Source organism: Tachysurus fulvidraco, chromosome 6 (genome assembly GCF_022655615.1).
Source record: "Tachysurus fulvidraco isolate hzauxx_2018 chromosome 6, HZAU_PFXX_2.0, whole genome shotgun sequence".
Taxonomy (NCBI): domain Eukaryota; kingdom Metazoa; phylum Chordata; class Actinopteri; order Siluriformes; family Bagridae; genus Tachysurus; species Tachysurus fulvidraco.
In genome coordinates, this window is record NC_062523.1 from 26851218 (window position 1) to 26858817 (window position 7600).

Sequence of the window (7600 nt, forward strand, 5' to 3'; positions counted from 1 at the left end):
TACATTTTCAACACTAGCTGGTGGCGCATTGTCAGCGTGATCTACGGGTACATTTTCAACACTAGGTGGCGGCACACTGTCAGCGTGATCTAATGTAAAATGTTTTCAACACTAGGTGGCAGCGTGTTTACTGATGTATCATTTACCATTTCAGGGATGTTGTTGGGAAAAATCTTGATATGTGCTCTTATTATATGAACTATTCCAATTGATGTCGTAGGACATATGGGTAGGCCAGATGTTGTAATAGTGAGCTATAATGAGTTATATGAGCTATATTGTATATGAGAATGAATGATATATACACACACACACACACACACATATATATATATATATATATATATATATATATATATATATATATATATACACATATATATATACATACACACACATATATATATATATATATATAAAAACTCAATAGGCAGAGCTAGGCCCAGGCATAGGAGACGTAGGAGAGTAGTCGGGAGATCCAGGGGAAGAGGAAGAGGATGCTGAAGGAGAGGGTGAAGAGACAGGTGGTTCCAGCACAGAGCAGCAAAGTTCAGGATCAGCATGAGGACAGCCATCTGTCTGGGTAGAGGAAGTGCGAGCCTGAGGCTTCTTCACAATGAAGGACGGTGTGAAGGGATGCTCAGGGAGGTCGGGAGAACTGAGTTGTTCCATGAACGTGACAAGCTCATGGATTATATGGGATAGCTGGAATCGGCGGTATCTGGCCAGTGGTTCATTTGACACAGGTCTCCTATAAAGTGTAGGGCGAGAAGGCCGAATTTGACGACCAGCAGGACGAACTCGCTGACTCTGAGAATCTGAGAAAAACAAGAAAAAGGGAACCTGTCTTTTAGGCGAGAACAGAGGAACCAAGGCTTAAAAATAAAAATGCATGTGCAGGCCCAGTCTGAACAAACAGGACAGACTGAGATCATAGTCTAGCAAACTTAAGGAGTCAGCATAAACAGACCTCCACACATATGCAAAACAATATTATAAAATACAAAAGCTTAGCTTAGTAATAGGGCAGTACACTTATACTAATCAAACAAAATGTAATCATAAGTCAAACACCACTAATATATAATCCAGTAATATATAATCCAGTAACATCCTGAACCAGATGTTATTGTAATCAAAAAACCCATATCCTAACATATGATCATAAACTTATGTCATAATCATATTCTAAATCAGAACTCCTATACCATAGGTGATTGTAGGTGATTGAGTATCATCACTGATCATTTTATATGTAGAGATGTGATTAATATGGGTATTAATATAGGTGGATATCTCATACATAGGTTTTTGTGTATGTCACGGTTGTTGTATTCATGGGTATGTATGTGTATACGTATATAAGCGTATGATCAGTGGAAATCATATACAGACAAAACATAGAAAAAGATAATACTCATTGTAATTGTATAAAGGGAGATTGGGAGATTGGTCCAACGGGACGTGTCTTCTGTGTGATACGTGACAGGGAAGCGTAGAAGAAGTTCACTGGAGCACATTTTTAACAACAGTTTTGACAACGCAGCATGTTTTTTAATAATAAGGCAGAAGTACTGCATCAGGAAAAAACATAAGGCCAGACTTGATTTTCAGTAAAAGGCAGACTTGTTTTCGGGTAAATGAGGGGGGGTCACGGGGTGATTCTGTAGAGTCAGGGAAAAAAACCCAGACAGGTCAGGTGGATTGACATGAGAAGGTATAGACGCACCTAGAGGTGCCAGGGTATATATTGAGGAGATTCCTTTGGAGGGCGCGCTCTTGCTCCTGCTTGCTTGCTTTTTTGTGTTTGAACTCTTTTGGGTGGTATGGGGATGCACTGTTTGAGTTTTTTCTTTGATACTTTCAACTTAGAAGTTTTTCCTCCTTGAGCTCAATGGAAGCAGTGGCTGATCAGCACCAATAAAGAGTTTTGCTCATTCTCATCCAGGTCTGGAAAGTTTTCTCATTATTCAAATTCAAATAGTATTAAGTACAAAGTTTAAAGTGTGATTAATTAATTAGTATTAAGTATTAATAAGTAATAAGTATTAATAATTAAGTATTATAAAATTAGTGTTAAGTATAATTATTTTAGCATTAGGTGTGAAAGACTATTATTGACTATTATCTATTATTGACTATTAATTTGGCTGTAATGCACCCCTGGGATATGTCCACTTGGAGGGGAGCCCTTCAAAAATTTCCGACAGGAGGATTGTTTTACACTCTTAAGGGTTGTTTGAAAAGAGAATGCTAACGGCCTTACCCAAAACATTTGAACCATTTTAGTCAGCATAGTCAGACGTTGTACTGGTGTCTTCTGAATATGTCACACATACAAAATAATGAATAATTAAATAATTAAAATATCATATACGGTTAATGAAAGATTTACAACATTCATATTTTCATGGTGTAACTTACGCGTAATTTGTAGGACTGTTCTGAGCTGTGGGGTTACTACCGCTATTGGCTTATGGTTGATACCCAGATGTTCTGCCGTTCTTAGGCCTAACTAAATAATCTCAATACAACTGACTAAAATAATTAAATAATGAATTAAATAAATAAATATAACATTTAGCTTATAATGTAATATATGATAAAACAATCAACTGAAAAAACACAGATCTAAGAGTCAGAATGAAATTAACCTGGAAGTGTCTCCTTTGTTTGATACGTTTTCATAGACAATTGTGTCAGATAGACTGGTCTTGTTCTGTAATTAAAACAGACTTAACGTATAAACCAAACTAAAACTAGTTATAATAAGTCACTCTTCTAAATATTTCATATTGAAAATCTCATATATGGTAATATCAAACGATAAGCATTCTGATACTTAAATTCTCACTTTTTACCTACAGGTGGGTGGGCGTGTCCGCTCAGGGGGCGTGTGCGGGTTTTTGCTCATGTGCGTTTGTTCAGGTGCGTGTGCGCATGTGTGACGTTATAGATAGCACCCACGTGGGTCGACGTGTCTGCTCAGGGGCGTGTGCTCCTTTTCTTCTCACGAGCGTTTGTTCAGGTGCGCATGTGTGACGTTATAGATAGCACCCCATTGACTAACGATCAGACTGAGAGACGCTCCTAACACAGCAGAGATGTCATAATCTTGATTTGATGTCATAATCTTGATTTGAAAACCATCCGGTCTGAGGGGAGGGGTAACCCTATCGCAAAACACCCCCGGATCAAACACGAGTTTTAAGTACCTATCTCTATCTAGTCAGTCAAACATATGGACTTGTTTAACAACACTACTTTCCTCTGAGGGGTCATAAATCCCCATTTAAAAAAAACAACAACAAAACATAGGTCCTTGTTTTACAATACTGCTTCCTCTGAGGGGGTCAAAAAACCCCATTTTTTAAAAAACATATGTCCTTGTTTTAATTACTTATCACCTGTCTACGGGAACCAGACAAAAAAAACATATGTCCTTGTTTTAATTACTTATCACCTGTCTACGGGAACCAGACACGATGGTGTTAAAACAATATGAAAGACAGGGTGGTGGAAGGGAAAGGGGGACTCTTTAACTACTTGGAGTCAGGACATACATCTACCAGACCAGTGGTATGACTTTTGACCTTTATTAATTTCATATCAATAATGTCAGCTGTCATAACAGCTGTCATAGCAGCTGTCAGGGTAATAAAAGGTAATAAAACTGTCAGCTGATGGAATATGACCTTTATATCTCTCTTCCTTGATTTCAGGCATGTCATTGAAAGTGACTGTTCTTATGACAACAGACATTTGATCCTGGTGGCTTACATCGGGGGTGCAATCTAGAATGACAGTAGTATTTGGCAGCTTTAATTTCTGTCACAATTTTTTTCTATTACTTTGCCACTCATTGCTGCAATAAGCTCATTCTGAATTGTCTTCCCCAGTTAATGTGGCTGGTGGCCAGTAGCAAATTGTACTCTTGCAATATGTTGTTGCATTACAGGATCAAACTTAGCAAGAAGTTCCACTTCTTTTAAAAAGTTGCCATTGTTTGGTTGATACAGTGTGTCACTTGATCCTCTTAAAGGTTAAGGAGATTATAGAAAATGAGAGGCAAAATGAAATGTATAAAGAGGATAAGAGAATATGGTGGGAGAACGTAAAGTTTTTAATCAAGAAATTCTCAATCAAGTATTGTAGTTTAATACAGAAATGTAAAAGATTCAATGAAAGAGAAATAAAAGAAAACTTGGAAATGGAATTGAATAAAGAACATAAAGACATACAAAAGATAAAGGAAATGGAGGACAAACTGAAAGAAATGGAAGAAAAAGAATATGAGGGGGCGAGGTTAAGGAGCAAAGCTAAATATGTGGTAGAGGGAGAAGAATGTACAAAGTTCTTTTTTGATTTGGAAAAAAAGAAAGGGAAAGCTGAAACGATAAAAGGAATAAGAGGGAAAAATGGGGAAATTGTAGAAGGGAATGAAAAGATTTTAGAAGAAGTAAAGAATTTTTATGAGGATCTGTTCAGTACAAGGGGTGTGGAAGAGGAGGAGAAAAATAAACTGTTGAATCTGATAAAAGCTAAAGTGAGGGAAGAAGATAAAAAAGAGTGTGACCAAGAAATCAGAGAAGAGGAGATTGAAAGAGCGATAAATCAACTGAATATAAGGAAAAGTCCAGGAATAGATGGTTTGGGAAGTGAGTTTTATGTGTGTTTTAAAGGAGTTTAAAAGATTTTAAATGGGGTTTTTAAAGAAACATTTGAAAAGGAAGAAATTAATGAAAGAACAAGGATGGGGTTAATTAAACTGATATATAAAAAGAAAGGAGAAAAAGTAGTTTTAAGAATTACAGACCAATTACAATGTTAAACACGTATCTTAAGATTTTAGCGAAAGTTTTAGCAAATAGGTTGACGGAGGTAATGCCAAGTATAATCGAAACAAACCAAGCGTACGGAGTTAAAGGAAGAGATATAGCGGATATAACAATGAGTATAAGAGACACGATATGGTACATGAAGGAGGAAAATGATGATGGATATGTAATTAGTTTGGATTTCGAAAAAGCTTTTGATAGGGTCGAGCATGGGTATTTATTTCAGGTTTTAAGGAGTTTTGGTTTTGGGGAGAATTTTATTAAATGGATTGAGATTTTACATAGAGGCATGTTAACAAAGATAAAATGTAATGGGTTTTTAACAGATTGTTTTAAAATTACTAGGTCTATAAGACAGGGGTGTCCGCTTTCAGTGTTATTGTACTCGCTTGTATCAGAACCGTTAGGATTGGCTATAAAACAAAAGGAAGGAATAGTAGGGATAGAAATTGAGGAAAAGAAGGCAGAAGGGAAGGTGTTTCAATATGCAGATGATACAACAATAATTGTTAAAGGAAAGGAAAGTGTTATAGAAGTTATGAATGTTGTAAAAGTATATTGTAAAGGATCGGGTAGTAAAGTAAATGAAGATAAGACAGTATATATGAGATTTGGCAGAGCTATGGTTTTAAGGGATTGTTTTAAATTTAAAGAAGTGGAAGAAATGAGGATTTTAGGGATTTTAATGGGGAAGAATGAGAAGAAGGTAAGAGATGAAATGTGGGAGGAACTAGTAACAGAGATAGAGAGAAGGTTAAATTTTTGGAAACTGAGGACACTAAATTTGAAGGGGAAGGTTTTAATATTGAATGTTTTAATGGTTTCTAAGCTGTGGTATGTTTTATATGTGTGTGAGATGCCATTGTGGTCAGAAAAAAGGTTGAAAAAATGTTTTCTTGACTTTTTATGGGAGGGGAAACCAGCAAGGATAGCACACAACACGATTTTAGGGGCGGTAGAGAAGGGGGGCTTAGGGTTAATGCATGTGGAACAGAGGAAAAAAGCTTTGAGAGTAAAAGTAGTTAAGAAATATTTAGAAGAAGAGAACAAAAATGAGTGGCAAAAAACTATGAAATATTTTTTAAATAAATGTGGGGATTTTAACATGGGGAATGGAATTTTATGGATGAAAACAAAAATTTGGATGACTGATGGATTACCTGAATTTTATAGGGGACTTTTAAGTGCTTGGGGAAACTTTTTAAAGAAAATTGAGTATGATCCACATGGGAGAGAAAACATTTTAAATCAACCTCTGTTTTTAAATGGCAATATTTTAGAACAGGGGAAGGAAATATTTTTTAAGAAATGGATGGAAGAGGGGATAACAAGAGGGAGAGATGTTTTGTATGAGTTTAAAGAGGGGTTTTTACCAACACAGTTTATTGTGGATGCAATGGAAGTGGCAAAAGAAGAATACAGTAAACATGAAATAACAAACAAATATGAAATTATCAAGAACACAATACCAATAAAGTGGATTAAAAGAATAGAGTGTATGGAAGAGCAGAAAGAGAGAAATATGTATGTGAAACTGGGGGAGAAAATGTATGATTTTAAAGAATGTACTGTAAAAATGTTTTATTGTGTTTTTAGGGATGGAGTTTTTAAAGAGCCGATTGTAAACAAGTACTGGGTGGAGAAATTTAAAGATTTAAAAGAAGAGTGTATATGGAGAAACATGAGGGGGAGATGTGTGGAAACAAAATTGGAATGTTTGGAGTATTTTATAAGACATAAAATGGTTTTTACGGAGTCTAATTTAGCTAAGATTGGTTTAGAACAAAGTGCGTTGTGTAAAGTGTGTTAGGAAAAGGAAGAGGGGATTTTACATATGTTTTTATATTGTAAAGAATTGGGGGAATTTTTAAGGAAATGTAAATGTGTGATTAAAGATTTGACAGTGGACTGGGATGAAAATGTATTGGAATGGAACAGAGTGGTGATATTTGGTTGTGAAAAGGAGTGTCGAAACAAGAAGTTTATAAACCTGTGGTTAATGTTAATGAAAAGTGCAATATGGGAGAGAAGATTTGTGGCCAAAAAGGAAAAATTTGTATTGGATGTTTGGACTGGGTTTAGGAGGAAAACAGAAGCGTATATAGAGAGACGGTATGTGTATTTTAAATGTGAAAATAAGTTGGATGCTTTTTATAATGTCTTTACTTCACATGTTTGTTGTGTTTTAAAAGATTTAATGAGGAAGCTGCCGGGGAGTGAAGGAGAGGTGTGAACTAATGTTTTTTGTAAATATATGATATATAATGTGTTACATTTTTAAGATTTGATGTAAATGTGATTGTATAAGGAAAACTTAAATTTTTATTGTATTATTTATTGTATTCTATTGATTGAAATTTCTAAAAAGAAAAAAAGAATGCCCGATCTCGTCTGATCTCGGAAGCTAAGCAACGTTGGGCCTGGTTAGTACTTGTATAGGCGACTGCCTGGGAATACCAGGTGCTGTAAGCTTTTGACATAGGCATTCATTTACTTTACTATTTGAATTCTCTAACAACATCATCTTAATATTCATACCCTGTAGCTAATGTTTTGATAGAAAACAATAAATAAATAAATAAATAAATAAATAAATAAATAAATAAATAAAAAGAAAAAACAAACAATTTTTAAATGGGTTCGTTTCCAACTTTCCCCTAACTTACGGCCATTCCACTCTGAGAATGTCTGATCTCGGAAGCTAATCAGAGTCTGTCCTGGTTAGTACTTGGATAGGCGACTGCCTGGGTATACCAGGTGCT